Here is a 19,258-nt window from a genome sequence, read left to right as displayed (position 1 = left end):
AAATGAATCTGGCACTGAAACAAGAGGGCTAGTTGCTCTGGTTAGTGTTTCTTATACCCTTTGATTTGCAAAATTAATTACATTGTTATATTGTCATCTCATTACTGAACTCAAAGAGATTATTTGTGATGGGCAAAAACTAGGCTAGTTCTGACCCAAATCTTCTTAGGTCTAAAAGAGAACATAAAATTAGTTTAGTATTGGACCACCATTATATTGGTCCAACTCTAAACTGGTTACAGAAGAATTGGGTCAGGATTGAACCTAGCCCAATTTTTAGGTGATTGCCAAACATGACTGAAGTTTTCACTTTTGGTGAACTTTTTCTAAACACTTGATATTTCAGTTTGAAGACGCTCTTGCCCAACCAGACTCAAAAGAAGATCTCTGGAAACTAGTAGATCCAAAGCTCGGTGAAGACTTTCCTATAGAACCAATTCAGAAGGTGAGAAAATTACATCATAAAACTATAACCCTCAAATAAGTTAGGTTCAAAACCTATCAGGCATACATATGAAGGTGGTGAAAAGTGTTGGTGAAAATTGCTTATGGCCGGAACAAATCACAGGGTGTGCGAACTACCGATGCGTATAATCATTGTCCTTAAGAAAAGATATCACCCCTTCTCAGTGCAAAAGGCTGTAGTGGGGTCTTTCCTCATAGGATTCAACGGCAGACAACAGGTTAAGGTGCACTCTAATAACCTATTCTACAAAGAACAACAAAGATCCCTCTTTGACGAGAAGGAAGATAGAGTACAGAAGGTTTTCAGTGTCTCAACTGAGAAGAACAAGTATTAATTTATAGATAAAAATTAAAACTGTAGAAAAATTAAAGGTTGAACCTGTTGGGAACACTAAAGGTTAAAAAACGTGGGGAACACCAAAGGTTGAAAACCGTTGGGAACACCAAAGCTTGCAAAATAAATAACAAACACCCCACCTCTTTTTCCAATGTGAGACTAAATATTTTTGCCTTTGTATATTTGAAATACACAACAAATCCCCTACTATTTCAAAACACACAAAACTGGATATCATTTGGAAGCAAGAATAAGAAAGGAAATGTCAGAGACAATCGAAGATGCAATGCATTAGATACTAGTACCTTTCGATTTGAACTAGTCCTAGGACAATAAATCTTATCTCACAGAAACATGGTAGAATAAATTCTTTGAACCAATATCCCTTGAGCGTGAAATAGAGGACTCATGCCCACACTGCACCTTCATTATATTATTGTTCATGCAGGTGTGTGCTTTTTGGCCCTGCGCTTCCTGTGCTTCATGAGTGCTCTAGAGTACGTGCCTAAGTACTCATAAGAACCGACCCAGTTCTACACTCACATAGGTGGACATCCATCGAGTGTGTATAAAATACATCGCCACAAATTAGGCTTATGGACTCTCCATTAAGAGTTTAACTCATCCTTTCTCAGTTTATCAAGTACTACATGTATATATGAAAATATACTATATGTATACAATGTACTATCTCACCATAGGTAGGGACATCTCATAGAGAAATTGATAGTATCGTCAGAACAAGGAGTGACTTGTTTTTCCCTATGAACCTTCTTCATGGGATCACCAATCACGTAGGTAGGGTTGCCACCAATCTTGCTCTATTTATTAGGCAGTAGTCCCATTCCCCTCGATGTAATTTCCACTTACCTGTGATTAAGTGGTTTAGTTAGAGGATCGGCAAAATTTAACTATGACTTCACATAATCCATAGTTACAACTCCAGATCGTAACAGCTGCTTAATACTTGCATGTCTTAGACGTATGTGTCTACTTTTCCCATTATATATATTGCTCTTGGCTTTTTCAATTGTGGCCTGATAGTCACAATACATATACATAGAAGGATATGGAGTAGAATCAATGGGAAGATCTTCTAAAGAGTTTCTCAACCATTCAGCCTCAGCACGTGCTTTTATCTAAGGCAACTAACTCGAACTCCATGGTAGACCAAGTTATCAAGTTTTACTTGGATGATTTCCAAGACACTGCACCCCCACCAAGGGTAAACACATAACCACTAGTGGACTTGATCTCTTATGAATCTAAGATCCAATTTGCATCACAATACCCTTCTAATACTAGTGGAGACCTTCCAAATCTTAGTCCATAATTAATGGTGAATTCATCAAGTATATAAGGTTTCTAATAATTAGGCATATTTAGATTGTGAAACACTATGTGAATTGTTTTTCTTAAGTTGAACATTTGCCTCATAAGGTATCGACACAGGCTTACTATCATAATATTCAATTTTTTTCCACATAATGTTCTTGAGTCAAAGTTAAACCATCTGTATTTCTAAGGATTTTAATCCCAATAATTACATCAGCTTCTTCCAGATCCTCCATATCGAACTGGGAGGTTAAAAACTTCTTTGTTTCGCTTATTAATTCAAGACTAGAGCTCAAGATGAGCATATCATCCACATAAAGGTAGATAATGACATACTGATGATTCTCAAATGTTTTAAAGTAAACACACTTGTCTGTATTATTTGTATAATAACCATTGCGTAACAATACAGTATCAATTTTTTCATGCTATTGTTTAGGCGCTTGTTTCAACCCATATAAAGATTTAATTAACTTGCATATTTTTGGCTCATTTCCTAGTACGATAGTACCCACAGGTTGATTCATATATATTTCTTTATCTAGATCACCATTCAGAAAAGCTGTCTTGACGTCCATTTGGTGAATAAATAAATTATAAATTGCTACCAAAGACATTAGAACACTAATAGAAGAGATTCTAGTTACAGGAGCAAAAGTGCCAAAATAATCTATGTATTTCTTCTGGGTGAATCCCTTAGCTACCAACTTAGCATTATACTTTTCAACTGAACCATCAACTTTAAGCTTTCTTTTGCAGATCCACTTACAACCTATAGGTTTAGCACTAGGTGGCAAATCAACCACCTCCCAAGTATGATTGGATATGATAGAATTCAATTCAAAATTGATCACATCCTTCCAAAATAGTGCATCTCTAGAGCATATTGCTTCATTATAGGTAACTGGATCATTATCCAAAAAATGTATAAAAATCATCACCAAAATTGGTGGATTTTCTCTCTCTTTTACTCCTCTGAATTTCTATTTCAGATTTTTTGGGATTTTGTTGTGAGTCTTCACAAACCATATCTTGTGAATTCTTATGAACCTTAAATTTTTCAAAGCTACTTTTCATAGGAAAAATATATTCAAAGAAAACAATATTTTTACTTTCAATAATAGTATTTTTAGCTACTAGATTATTGTTACTTTTGATAATAAGAAATCTACTAGCAGCACTATTTTGAGTATAACCTAAGAACATACAATCTACAGTTCTAGGTCTTATTTTTCTCTTTTTAGGTTCATTCACATGGACTTTGGCAAGACACCCCCACACATTGAAATATTTTAGGCTAGGTGGTCTTTCCATAATTCATATGGTGTATTTCATGTTTTCTTATGGGGTATCCTATTCTGAATATGACATGCAGACAGAATAGCTTTACAAACATGACATTCATCATTTTCTTAAGGGTTCTATTTTTTTCAGCGACTCCATTAGATTCTAGAGAATATGGAGGAGTGGTCTCATGTATGATGCCATGTTTATCACAAAAATCATGAAACGGATTTGATTCGTATTCTCCATCCTATATGACCTAAGTATCTTTATCTTACGGTCAAGTTGGTTTTCAACTTCTGTTTTATATTTCAAAAACATGTCTCCTGCCTCATTCTTGTTTCTTAGAAGATAAACTTTTGTATACCTAGAGAAGTCATCTATAAATGTAATAGAGTAAAACTTTCCTCCTCTAGACATAATACTCCTGAATTCACCAAGATCAGTATGAATAAGGGTAAGCAACTCAGTTTTATCTCTAGAAACAAGTTTGCAAGGTTTCTTTATGGATTTTGTTTCAGCACATACTTCACATTTATTAAAATTGATATTAGAAAATTCAGATAATAATCCACATGCTTTCATTCATTTTAAGTATTGAACATTAACATATCATAATCTACTATGCCATATTTCTAGGGAATCAAGCAAGTAAGCAGAAGAAGGTTTTTCATTTATAACATCAAGAACATTCAGAACAAATAATCCCTGATTACAATAATCATTACCAATGAAAGTACCACTCTTACTTAACACAAACTTATTAGCTTCAAAAACCACCTTAATACCAGCCTTTCCCAACAATGAAACAGATATCAAGTTTGACATGAAGAGGACGAGAGTCTCCCATGTAGACTTGTTATTCTCCATTCTTGACTTTAGTGTATGTTGAGAAGGCTAATTCATCACCACAAATGTGGCGGGTAGCTCCAAAATCTACCACCCAGTTCTTCTCCACAACAACCAGATTGACTTCAGAGACAACAGCCATGAAAACATCTCCTTGAGCAAAATCTGCTTTTGGAGAATTTTTGTTGTCATCTTTGTCTCTGTTATTATATTTTTTTGTACCTACACTAAAAAGCATGGTGTCTCGATTTGCCACATACATAGCAATTACCTTTACTTTTCTTCTTGAAGGTACCTCCATTAACCTTCAAGACCTTTTGATTTTTGTTAAATGGCTTCTTTTTGTTCTTATTAAACTTGTTGCTGGGTTTATCTACAATAATATTAGCTTTGGAATCAAACTCCTTAACTAAATTAACATCCCGAGACATGTTCTTTTCCTCTATATGGATGTGTACATTACATCTTCAAGAGACATTTATTTCCGCTTGTGTTTCACATAATTTTTGTAATAATCCCAGGACTCAGATAGTTTTTCACCCAAACATCCAGCAATAAAGGAATCAGGTAACATAATTCCCTCAATCTTCAACGTATTTGGGAGAAGTCGCCCAGATAAAAAATTCTCCTACGGAACGACAGCCGAGACTCCATTGATGTTTGTGGTTGCAGCATCGGGGTTGGTGGCACCATCTTCTGATCTAGCCATTGGACAAGTCTTCTTTTAAGATTGTTGGGGAAAATTGCTTATGGCCGGAACAAATCACAGGTTGTGCGAACTGTCGAGGCGTGTAATCACTGTCCTTAAGAAAAGATTTCGCCCCTCCTTGGTGTAAAAGACAGCGGTGACATCTTTCCTCACAGGATTCAACGGCAGATAACAGGTTAAGGTGCACTCTAATAACCTGTTCTACAAAGAACAGTAAAGATCTCTCTCAAACAGGAAGGAAGATAAGAGTACAGAAGTTTTTCAGTGTCCTAACTGAGGAGAACAAGTGTCAATTTAAAGATAAAAATTGAAACTATAGGAAAACTAAAGGTTGAACCTGTTGGGAACACCAAAGGTTGAAATACGTTGGGAACACTAAAGGTTAAAAAACGTTGAGAACACCAAAGGTTTCAAAATAAATAACAAACACCCCACCTCTTTTTCCAATGTGGGACAAAACATTTTTGCCTTTGTGTATTTGAAATATACAACAAAAAGGGCGCTCAATCTGCAAATGCGTGTTAGAATATAAAATTATAATCCTTAACTGTTTGAACAATTCCAATGTTTTGATGTATTTGGAAAGGATTTTAAGAGTTATATAAGTTTGAAACAGATTCATGCCTGATGTTTGTTGTGCGTTTTTTGTCGGGTTTTAGATGGCGCAGCTTGCGAAGGCTTGCACTCAAGAGAATCCTCAGCTGAGGCCGAGCATGAGATCCATTGTTGTCGCGTTGATGACACTCTCTTCTACTGAGGACTGGGATATGGGATCCTTCTATGAAAACCAAGCTCTGGTCAGCCTCATGTCTGGAAGATAGGCTCTCGTTTTCTTTTGCTTCTTGATTTTTTTTGCCTTTGGCTTTGTAAATTATTGTCAGTAAATATGCTTTTCGTCTTTGTGTCAAAATTTTTGTTAAACGAGAGTTATGGTTTGTACAAATGGATATTAGGATCACTTCAGCCACTGTGTTGAGATTGCTATTGTAAAATAATGTTTCTGACAGGAAGTGTTGTACAACAAATATTTGGTATTGATTTTTACTTGATGCTATGGAAAAACTTGTGGACAGACTCTTGTTAGTCTAATTTGTACCAGTTATCTTTTTTTGAATAGAATAAAACAAACAGTTCTTCCCTGCGGCCAAAAGGAAAAAGTCAGGTTTTCATGCAAGTTGAACTCGGCAGCATGTCTATTTTACAGGCAATTGAATGTTATATATAATCCAAATGAACTGAAAATAGATCAAAACAACAGCAATTTAGAACTGCTTAATATATCGATTCAAGACGATTTTGGACCATAAAAAAATTATCATGTAACATCTCCTATCGTACTAACTTACCTTCTATTGCGCGCGCGCGCGCACACATATATATATATATATAATGCTCCCTTTAAAAGCACGAGTTCAAAAAAAGTTTTTAATATCAAATATTATCCTTTATTATTTTAAATATTTTATTTAAATCTTATTTTATCCTAATTCAAATTATATCTTATACTAATCTCATGTGAACTATCTATAGCTCAATAATTTAAAACAATAAGATTAATAAAATGCATGAAATACTCTTTTAAATATTTCATTTAAATTCTAATCTATCCTAATACTAATATTTAACTACCTATAGCTAAACAATTTTAAAAAAAAAGATTAAGAAATGATATGTAGCAAACGTATTATAATACCAAAAAACCGCAAAAAGTACTAAAAAATGCATAAAATATCCTCAAATGTTTAAAATTGCACAAGACACCCTGACCTTTGAAACATAGAACAAAAAATATGAAATCTAAAAATTAACAATAATTCCCGAATAATTTATAATTTTTAATTAGCACCCTCAACATTTCAAAATTGGTAGAAATAACCTCAAAAGTTCAAATTGCAAAAAAACACCCTAAATTCTTAAAATTTTAAAACTTGTAAACAACATATATGAATTCAATGGATTACCAATATGCACTTGAAAATTTAAAATTAGCAAAAAAAAACAACTCAAAGTTATAAAAAAAATGTAAAAAACTCTCTTAAAAGTTAAAATTCTCAATAACCTAAAATTTCAAAACTTATAACAAATACACATCAAATCTGAGAATTATCAGTAGACCACTAAAAATTTGAATTTTGTACAAAATAACCCAATTTGCAAAAAAACACCCACAAAATGTCAGAGTCGAAAGAAATATCTTAACATTTAAAAACTTATCACCAACACATGAAACATGAAAAATACAAGCACCCAACTTAAAACTTAATAATTTGTAAAAACATAATCTAAGTTAAAAACTACAAACCACACCCTCAAAAGTTCAAAATCACAAAAAAAGGTTGAAATTTCTAAACTTAGCAAAGAAATGACTAAGTAATGTCTTTCGGATATATATATATGTATATAGTAGTAATATATATATACAGTAAATTACTATACTAGCATTATAATATAGTTATAAGGGTGTAATTAGAGATTTATACTATATATATATAGAGAGGAGAAGAGAGAGAGAGAGTAAACTCTTATCATCTTAAGTTGATGGTCCCCAAACTTCCTAGCATCATTTATTAATATAAAAAAATAATTGTTCATGTTCATGCAAGGTCCCTAGGCAATATGAGGTGGTAAAAAGTTGGTGATAGCTTTTTACTATCCACTTGTAAGTTGCACAAGAAATTTCTTCCTCTCTCTCTTCTCTCATCTCTCTCTTCTCTCTTCTCTCTCTTCTGCTCCTCTCTCTCTCTCTCTCTTTCTTAATTATACTATTATATATATATACTAGGTATATATATATATATATATATAAGTATATCATATATATATATATATAGTACTATATAATATATATATATTTCAATTTAAAGTTTATTGTCATTTCAACATCGAAAAAATTAGTCTAAATTGATGCTGGTAGAAAATAGTAATAACAATAGATTAAAAATAACCAGTTATAAAATAAAAATTTAATAATATATGATAGATTAAAAATTAATGTTACTGTATAAATTAAATGAATTGCATATAATTTTACTAATAACATTAATTGATTGAAGACTAAATTATATGAAACTAATAAAAGATTAAAATATAATAGCTTAGCATTAATTGATGATAATGTATAAACATTGATCTCTAATGTTAATAATATTTATAAGATAAAAAATATAAAGAGTTATGTATAGAGAAACTATTAGAAAGTTTAGAGATATTCTTCAAAATAATCAAGATGTTTTCATTTCAAATGGACAAGTGAAGAAAATAATATAAACACAAAATTTGAAAATATTTATGAATCACTAGAATTGAAATTAACAAAAGTCATATCTATCAAAGAAGTACCGATTGAATTTCCCTTGAAAAATACATTGAACGACTTTGTCGCAATCAAATAACTAATATCTATGGAAAAATATAAGAAAATTTTGTAAGTTTTTACAAATTTTCATACCTTATTATACAAATACTAAAGCAATCATAAAAATAATATAAAATTACATACAAAAAATCTTACAATAGAAACTAAATTGAAGTCATTTATCAACTATGTTATGTGATATAACAAGCCAAATAAGAGGAGGTAAATCACTATAATGGGCAAAAAGTGTTCACATGATACTTATTTATAACAGATAAGTTAAAAAATTTAAAATCAACCTTTTTCTTTTTGCTATACATTGGCATTACTTTGCTTATAACTTTATTGGATATATAACTATTAACAAATTATCAATTCTTGAAGACGCGATCAAAGATAAGCATGTAATAGCACCATTAGATTTCTTTCCTTTTTTTCATGAAATAAACATATCAATATTAAGTATTAATATTATAATTTAAGATAAACTAACAATAAAAAATGTTTACGGGAGCGTTTGGCAACTGTGGCGTTTTTGTCGTTTCTGTTTTTTTCAACAAAAATAAAGAAACGCGTTTGGCAACCAGGTCGTTTTTTTGACTTGTCCCTTTATAAAATCTAAAAATTAAACATTTTTTTCAAAATATCAAAAGTATTTTCAGCATTCCATTTTTTCTCTAAGCGCTGCAGCCCGCTCGCCCGCCACTGCCGCCTGCCGCCCTTTAGTGCCCACCGCCACCTGCGCCGCGCCACCGCTCGCAACCGTCATCCCGGCCGCCCCCGCTCTGTTGGCGTCGGCTGGCTGCGTTCGCCTGTCGTCGCACACACGACGCCACTTTCCCGCGGTCCGCCCCGTCCTGCCCGTCACGGCCGCCAGCCCCTTACTCCGCCACTATCGTCCGTCGCCATCGCGCGGCCCCATGGCCACACGTCGCCACACGCACACCGCCCGCCAGCATGTCTCTCGCGTCGTCGCTCACTCAATCACCGCGTCAGCCCGCCGGCCTGTCGTCAACCGCCGTCGGCCACTCATACCCTGTCAGCCACCCGCCGGCCACCGCATACCCGGCCCGTGCGTCGGCCACAGTCACCCTCACCCGCCGCCCATCACCACCGCCACTTGGCAGCACGCCCGCTGACCGAGCCTGGCCACCCGTCGGCCCATTCGCCGATCCGTCGTACGGCACGCACCGGCCACTCATTGCGCCACCGCCGCCGGCCACCCGCCACCCGACCGCCGCCGTCGCCGCCCGCCCACTGCCGCTATATAAATGGTCAAACTAGTTTGACCAAAATGATGTTTTCAAAACACATTTGAAAAAGAAACTTTTTTAGAAAAACACAACAAAAAACACATTAATTACCAAACACACCCACGTAATTATTTATTTTCAGATTCTCTTAGGGAATGACATTAGACGGAGCAAAGGTAATATTATTTGACTCAACAGAATCTCTCCTTGGATGTACAATAGAAGAATTTATTACAAAGGAAAAAAAGGTAACTCCTAACCTTATTTAAGTAATAAATTAAAAATAAAAAAGTTTCATATACATAAAATTAACATTTATTCTCATTGAGCAGAAAAATAATCAAAATCCGTATTTCCAGAAGTTTGTGTTGAACATCTAAAATACATTTAACTTTTTTGTGAAGTAAGATAAGAAGATAAAAGATGAACGAGACTAAAGAAAGATAACACTAAAAGCAATCTAGGTCGAGCATGATGTCACAATCAACGTAGACGATGAAGACACAACTCTCGAATTACCCAAGGAAAAGATAAAGGTGGAGAAGGATTAATCTCGAGCCGATCATAAAATGAAACAAAATAAATAGAAGATAATATGTTCTGAATATTTTATAGAATAGTTTAATTGTTTTGAGTAAAATTAGGAATCTTTAGAAGAGATTTTCATGAATTCTTTAAGTACTCTTATATGCTTATGTAGATATTTTATCATATAAAAGTGTACCAGAGTTAGCATTAATTTTTAGTTTATATTTTTTTATAAAGTCTATCAATGATTAGAAATAAACTTCATATTCTTTTAAGTTTCGTTCTAATCAACTTTTTATTAATTATCTTGGCTTATTGGATATAATTATTCATTTTTCTTTTATAACATTATTTTTCAAGTATTTTAAACTTTCGCAACACCATACTTTCTAAATAACATGAAAATTTAAATTACCTTTGGATTACATTTATTTTATATCAATTCAATTACGAACATAAAAATTTAAATTCGGTATAACTCATTCAAGCAAACATCAAAGAAAATAAATAATCAAAATGCTAAAGTCTAGAGACAACAGCAAGCAAAAACTATCAAAGTAGAACCAAGGAATAAATTTTAGTAAGGAAATAAATTAAATATAATTAATCATGGTATTTGACCATGTGAATTGCATGTGCATAAAACCTAGAGTCTTGTGAAACTTTTTCAGGATCAATATATACTTCACTATTTTGAATATTTTATTTAAATCATAATTTATTATAATCCTAATTATATATTATATTAATTCTATGTGAACTACCTATAGCTTAACAATTTAAAAAATAAGATTAATAAAATACATGAAACACTATTTTAGATATTTTATTTAAATCTTAATATATCCTAATACTAATTATATTCTATTCTAATCCCACAAAAACTATAGCTCAACAATTAAAAAAATAAGATTAAGAAATCATACACAACTAACGTATTATAATACATGAAGTATTATAAAAAATCTAAAAAAGTTTTAAAAATTACACAAAATACTCACAAAGATTAAAATTACACAAAACACCCTAAATTTTAAAATTTAAAATAAAAAATAAATCTAGAAATCAACAACAATCCTCGAAGAATTTAAAATTTGTTATTAACACCCTCAACATTTCAAAAATGATAAAAATAACCTTAAAGTTTAAATTATAAAAAAAGCACCTCAAAGTTCTGAAAATTTTGAACTTGCACACAATATAAATGAATTCAAGGGATTACCACCAAGCATGTGAAAACTTAAAATTTACAAAAGATGACCTCAAAATTACAAAATTAGCAAAAACTTCCTCAAAAGTTAAAATTTGCAAAAAGACCTTGAAACTATAAAACTTACAACCAATACACATGAAATCTAGAAATTATCAGTAGACCACTAAAAAATTGAATTTTTTGCAAAAGACAACCTAAAGTTTTAATAATTGTAAAAAAACACCCTCAAGGATTTAGAGTTACAAGAAATATCTCAACTATTAAAAATTTACCACCAATACCCAAAACATAAAAGTTACAAGCATCCAACTTAAAATTTAAATTTTTTTTAGAAATACTATCAAATTTCCAAAATTACAAAACACACCCTCAAAAGTACAAAATCACAAAAAGGCTGAATTTTCTAAGGTTGGCAAAAAAAGATTTAATTGCTTGATATTATTTTATTAAGATATATAAATTTAACTTCACATTTAAAGTTTGGTATCTCTTTTTACTATATAAAAGTAGATTAAGTTGATGTTGGTAAAAAATTAACAATAAATTAAAAATATCTAATAAACAAATAAAATTTTGAAAACTATATGATAGATTAAAAATTAATGTCACTGTATAAATTAAAAGAACTACATATAATTGTACTAATAATATTAATTGATAGAAAACTAATAACATAAAACTAATAAAGGACTGTAACATAATGGTTTAATATTAATTGATCTCTAATGTTAATAATATTTATAGGGTAAAAAAATAAAAGGAGTTGTGTATGGAGAAAACTAGCATAAATTTCAGAGATATTCTTTAAAAGAATTAAATTATTTTTATTTCAAATGAAGAAGTGAACAAAATTAACCCAAACTTCTGAAATGTTCATGAATCACTTGAATCGACATTGACGAAAGGTATATCTACCAAAGAAGCATCGACCGAGTTGCCCTTGAAGAATATAGAACAACTTTGTCCCAATTAAAAAATATTCTTCATAGAAGATACAAGAAAAATTGGTAAGTATTTATAAATTTTTATGCTTTATTCTTTAAACACTAAAGGAATCATAAACTTGATATAAAATTACATACAAATAATCTTGCAATAGAAACCAATGTGAAGTCAAATCAACTATGTTGCAAGATATAACAAGTTAGATAAGAAGAGAAAATTTATTATAATTGATAAAAGATATATACATGATTCTTATTTATAATAGCATAAGTAAAAAAATAAAATTGATGTGAATAGAGATGTTAATAAGAAGGTGAATGAGCCATAGTTCTACATTTGCAAAGGTTGCAACAAGAAGGTGAATAGAGATGTTAATAAGAATGTCTAAATGATAAATATCAAAGAATCTCCAGTGGTGTAGTATAGGGTTAAGTAATATCCCTTCTTTATGAAATAAATATATCAAAATTAAATAATAACATTATAATTTAAGATAAATTGATAATAAAAATACAGTTATTTTTCAGATCCTCATGGAAAATGACACAAATAGAGCAAAGGTAATATTATTTAATGCATCTTGATGCACAACAAAAGAACTAATTGTAGAGAAAAAGGTAACTCTTAACCTTATTTAAATAAAAAATTAGATACACAAAAAATTTATATATATAAAATTAACATTTACTTTCATTGAGACAGAAAAATAATCAAAGTCCATATTTCAATAGGTTTCTGTTAAACATTAAAAATACATTCAACTTCTTTGTGAAGTAAGATGAGAAAACAAAAGATGAATGAGCCTTGGAAAAGATAATGGTATAAGAAATACAACTCCAATCTGATGTTACAATCGATGTATACGATGAAAACACTACTCTAGAATTACCTAGGAAAAAAAAGATGGAGAAGAATTAATCTCGACTCAATAATAAAATGAAACAAAGGAAACAAAATATTTGTTTTCTGAATGTTTTATAGAATAGTTTAATTTTTGCATAAAATTAGGAATCTTTGGAATGGATTTTCATTAACCTTCTTAGTACTTCCATATGCTTATGTGGATGTTTTTATCATATAAAAATATACTAGAGTTAGCATTAATCTTTAGTTTATCATTTCTTATGAAGACTACCAATAATTAGGAACAAACTTCATATTCTCTTACTTTCAATCTAGCCCACTTTTAATCAATCATTTTGTCTTATTAGCTTTAATTATTCATCTTCCTTTTATAACTTTATTTTTTTTAAGTATTTTCACTTTCACAATACTATGCTTTCTCAAGTCATGTTTGGTTTCATATAGGTCCAAATAACATGAAATTCAAATTGGCTTTAAATTACTTTTTTTTACCAATCAATCTAATTACCAACATTAAAATTTAAATTTGGTGTGGCCCATTCAAACAAACATTAAAGAAAATAAAGAATCCCAGTGCTAAAGTTTAAAAATATACAAGTGAGCAAAAACTATCAAAGTGGAACCGAGGAACAAATTTTAGTAAGGAAATAAATTAAAAATACTTAACTGTGATATTTAATCATGTGTATTGTATGTGTATAAAACCTAGTATGCATATGAGTGAGTGAGTGAGTGTGTGTGTGTGTGTGTGTGTGTGTTTATGCCTGAACTTGAAGGTAAAATAAGAACAAAAGCTGTTACCAATCGTCTTCTCAATTCCTAAAAATTTTCTTCGCACTTATCATTCCATATGAACTTAGAATTCTTTCGAGTCAAGTAAGTCAGTGAGGTTGCTAATTGAGAGAATCCTTTGATTAATCTCTGGTAATACCTGCTAGTCCTAAGAAACGTTGAATCTCTGTCACTATCATTGGGTAAGGCCAATTTACAATAGCTTCTACCTTGGTGGAATCTACAGATATACAGTCCGTGGAAATTTATGCCCCAAACACATTACTTCCTTTAGCCAGAACTCACATTTTTTAAATTTAGCATATAGTTATTTGTCCATCAAAGTCTGTAATACTAGTCGCAGATGTTCTCCGTGCTCTTGAGTGCTCTTAGAATAGATCGGGATATCATCAATAAAAATCACAACACATTGATCTAAATAAGGTTTGAATACTCAATTCATTAAGTCCATAAATGCACCTGGTGCATTGGTCAATCTAAAAGACATTACTAAAAACTCATAATGACCATACCGAGCTTGAAAGGCAGTCTTCAGTATGTCAATAGATTTAATTTATTATTGATCGTAGCCTGAACTTAAGTCTATCTTAGGAAAGCATTGGGCACCTTGTAGTTGATTAATCCTTTAAAAGCACAAGTTCAATAAAAGCTTTCCATGATCATTATTATCATTTACTATTTTAAATATTTTATTTAAATCTTAATCTATCCTAATCATAATTATATTCTATCACAATCCCTTGTAAACTATATATAGCTCAATAATTTAAAAAATAATATTAATAAAATATACAAAACAACATTATAGTACTAGTTTCTTAAGGTAAAGAAATTATACATAGCTGACTTACTATAATAAATAAAGTCTTAAAAAACTAAAAAAGTTTTAAAATTACACAAAATACCCTCAAAAGTTTAAATTATAAAAAACATCCTAACATTTTAAAACATAAAACAACAAACATGAATTAAGAAACTAACAAAAGCCTACGAAGAATTTAAAATTTATAGTTAACACCCTCAATATTTTAAAAATTATAAAAAAAACACCCTCAAAAGTTCATATTACAAACAAACACCCTAAAATTCTAAAATTTTAAAACTTACAAACAACATAAATAAATTCAATGGATTACCATGATGCATCTAAAAATTTGTAACATTTTAAAACTTAAAATAATAAACATGAAATCGAGAAATGTGACGCCCCAGGGTTCACACAAGGCTACAGTCCAAGATGAAACCCGGATTGTCAAACCTACCAAGCACCAAACACCATGCTACGACATGTTTCACCGTCATAATCACTATCTCTCTAGGGGAAACAATAAATAGACGAATGTACAGACATGCAAAATAGAAATAGAACGACACCGAATGTACACAGAAGAAGCATATGAAATATCAATAATAGGCCCAACTAGGATGAAATAGATATATCTCTGAATCTAAACTGAATTTCAAATACAATGAGTCAAATAACAAAGTCTCAATATCTCTGAATCTAAACTGAATTTCAAATACAATGAGTCAAATAACAAAGTCTCACAATAGCTCTCAACTCTATGAAACAAAACCAAATACAATGAGTCAAATAACAAAGTCTCACAATAGCTCTCAACTCTATGAAACAAAATACCAATCTAAAGTCTGAAAATAATTAACTACATGTGGAGTTCTGCAATAACTACAAAATATGATAAGTAGCTAAACGAACAACTAAAATGTCCCATCAACCTGCGACTCTCCGTGTGCCGGACTCGCTGCCTGAAAGAGGGGAAACAACGAGCGTCAAAGTACTAGTGAGATCATCACTACCTCTCCCCAGTGGAAGGGATAGGAGTATATAAGAAAATAGAGTCAGTACATACATATATCAAATCATTCATATAACTCTCTATAAAAGAAAAATAAATAATCAATGATAAATACTCTAATCTTCAACATAAAAAATAATCATCTCATCTCGAAGTACATCCGAGTAATCTGCTCCAATATAAGAGGATACCAACTAAGTTAAAACAAATATATCTGTCGTCCATAACGGGTGTGCCAAAAATCTTAAAATAAATACCCTACTCTCGGATAGTCTATCATAGAAGTAAAACTTATAGCTAATCAAATATCTATGTGTGTGTCATCTTGTGCTATAGCGATACTCTTGTAATGCTCTTACTTAATCGCTCTGCGACAATAGGATTTATTATCTCCATATTCCGGATACGTGTAATAACGATACTTTTGTAATACTCTTACTCAATCATTCTGCGGCAAATAGGTTTTACTATTTTCCTATTCCGGATACATGTAATAACGATACTTTTGTAATACTCTTACTCAATCATTTTGCAGCAAATAGGTTTCATCTCCCTATTTCCGGATACGTATAGAACAACATTATTCATATGTGTTTATCAAATTAACTCATGTCAAAAGTGTATCAATCTAACACAATCTAGTATACATGCACAAATCTCGGTGTGCGTGTCTTCATCTAAAGTTCACCATCATCCCAGGTGTTAAACAATCACTAACATAATAGTCTATCATTATTAGATCAAGAAATCTGCTCGACAAACCAAAACCAAACCATATAAACATGCACAGCCAAAATAGACTGGCGGTCGACCATGACGGTCGATCACGACGGGCTCCAGAGACTACCCAGGTCTCTGTCTTGCACGCGGTCGACCGTGGCGGTCGACCGTGAACCCTGATTCCAGATTCTCAATTTTTTTGTGTATGTCGTGTTCACATCATGTTTTTATGATTCAAACATGATTAAATCTTCATGAAACTTGTATGCAAATATGTCACAGCAAATATGAACATCTGGAAACAACTCAACAACTATAAACATTTTTATGCATTAGATTTGTATTCAAAACCCTAAAAACATGCATAAAAGCTCAAAACAACGAATCAAACTCCTTTCTTTAGATTAACCATATTTTAAAATCATCTTCAGGCCTTAAATACTTCTGTAAAAATCATTCTTAACCTTTTTAGCATAGAAAGACCTAGTCTCTTAACATATAATACAAAAGAAGTTGACTTTATTCATAAACTAGTCATTTAGGCTCTACAAAACATGTTTAAAACTCTTTAAAAAAAGGTTTTGAAAACTAGGAGGGGGATTAATAGAGATGATACTTGTCTGGGGTTGTAGGAAAACCTTTTAGAAGCAACGTCGAAAGAGATCTCCACTCCAAAAGCCAAAAATTAACAAAAAATTCACTTGAAAGCCTCCAATCTTCTCCAAGAAATCAAACTAGGGTTTGGGGGGTTTGGTGACTGTTAGAGTTTTAAAAAAATACTAAAAATTTCGTGAATACATGTTATATATAGTAGAAACATGGGTGTGGGCCTGAAAATACCCGAAACCAACCCGAACCAGGAAACCTGATCTGACTAGGAAAATACCTCTTCGGTATTTTGATTGGAACTTTCTCATCTGACCTCAGAATAAGGTGATCTAAGACTTGTTGGAAAGATAAAGAAGAGACCTACAACTTTGGTCTTTTACACTTTTTCAAATTTTAACTACATCGGTATGCAAAACTTAAAAACTCACAACTGGTCATTATTCCCAGATTTTCACTCTTTTGGCCTTTGTGCATGTTTTGTGCATTTGCACTCATATTTTTATAAATATACATTGAATTGATCTCAAATCAATTCTTATCATATCCAAACATCAAAATATATTATTTCTCACTATATAACATATTTATCATTATTTATCATAAAATATTCAAATTTACGGGGTTTTACATTCTTCCCCCCTTAAAAGAATTTCTTCCCCGAAATTCCACAATCGTATATTTAGAATTAATAACATGAGAAAAGCACTAAGAGGGGATAATCCAGACAAGGAAACCCTAATGTACACGTCTCGTACCATTAATCTCTGGATATGAATCACTAGTAATATTTATGCTTAACGATCTAAAATACGAATGCTCCCACTTAACTCCTAACTAAACGGAACTAGTATGTCGGGCGAAAAATCCAAACAAAGAACCCCCCATATATGTACCATGTGTTCTGAATGATTAGGAGCTAAGTGTTAATACCTCCATTTTAGCCTTAAATATAAATATGACCATATAGAACAACAAAAAATTATAAACATCAATAAGCTATAACAAAATCAATTTACCCACTCGGACAGTTGCGGGTAGTCGCAACACATATCCTCCTCGCGCTTCCAAGAAGCCTCCTCATCTCTTTTCTATCTCTATTTTGAACTTTAACTTAAGGTATTACTTCCTTTCTAAGCCTCTCGTCCTCTTTAGTAAGAATACAACCCGTGATCTTCACAGTAGTTAAATCCATCTGAAACTTAAATTCTGGTGCATCAATCACCCCCTGCTGCTCCTCATCACGTAATTAATTCTAAATTATCAAAACATGGAAAATATTGTGTCTACTCGACATTGATGCTAGAAGATCTAGCCCATACGAAACGGCTCCAAAATATATAACTCTTATGAACGGGCCAATATACCTTGGGGTAAACTTTTCCCGTCTACCGAGTCACTAAATACATCGGCAGTATTTTTAATAAGACATAGTCCCCAATCTAGAACTCTAATGGTCATCATCTCTGGTCTGCGTAACTCTTTCGACAACTATGCACTGCAAGAATGCGTTCCCGAATTTCTGTTACCTTTTCTGTAGTCTGCCTTACAAGCTCATGTCTAAGCAATAAACTTTCTTGTAATTCTGCCTAATGAATAAATAATTTATAATGTCTCCCGTATCATGTTTCATATGGTGTCATGCCAATAAGCAAACTCAATCAATAAGATATGATCCTCCTAGCTATCCTGTAAATATATAATACATGTATGCTACATGTTTTCTGACACTGGGTTTACTCTCTCCGTTTATCCATCCGTCTGTGGATGGACAACACTAGAATATCACAACTGGCTACTGAATAAATCCTGAAAACTCCTCTAGAAGTGTCTTTTTACATCTTTGTACATTTTCCTTGTGCTTGAATGCACTGTATATCTGGTACGATGCGCCTCAACTGTCGTGAAATATAGGTCATACCCTCCGGGTCTGTATCAAAACACCTCTTAGGCCTACTAGTGATGTGTCCACATAAACGACAAATGTCGTATCACTTCTTAGAAAAGTCAGAATTGTTACCGTAGTCTATCTAGCCTTAATAGTCTCAAAGGCTTCCTGGCACCTCATGCTCAAAGCAAGTGTTATCATACTGATAATACATATTTATACACCCTTCTTCGTAAGGCGTGTAAGTGGTACACAATCTTCGAAAAGTTTTGAATCAACTTTCTCTCATACCCTACCA

The 19,258-nt window shown here is 32.1% G+C and overlaps 1 pseudogene; it reads left to right on the top strand.

Moving 5' to 3' along the window:
• Positions 1-6,044, top strand: part of LOC109837376 — a 10,571-nt pseudogene extending 4,527 nt beyond the window's left edge.

The sequence above is a fragment of the Asparagus officinalis genome, chromosome 4 (assembly GCF_001876935.1).
Source record: "Asparagus officinalis chromosome 4, Aspof.V1, whole genome shotgun sequence".
Classification (NCBI taxonomy): domain Eukaryota; kingdom Viridiplantae; phylum Streptophyta; class Magnoliopsida; order Asparagales; family Asparagaceae; genus Asparagus; species Asparagus officinalis.
Note: the sequence above shows the minus strand (reverse complement) of the source record. Positions and strands in the feature narration are given on the sequence as shown.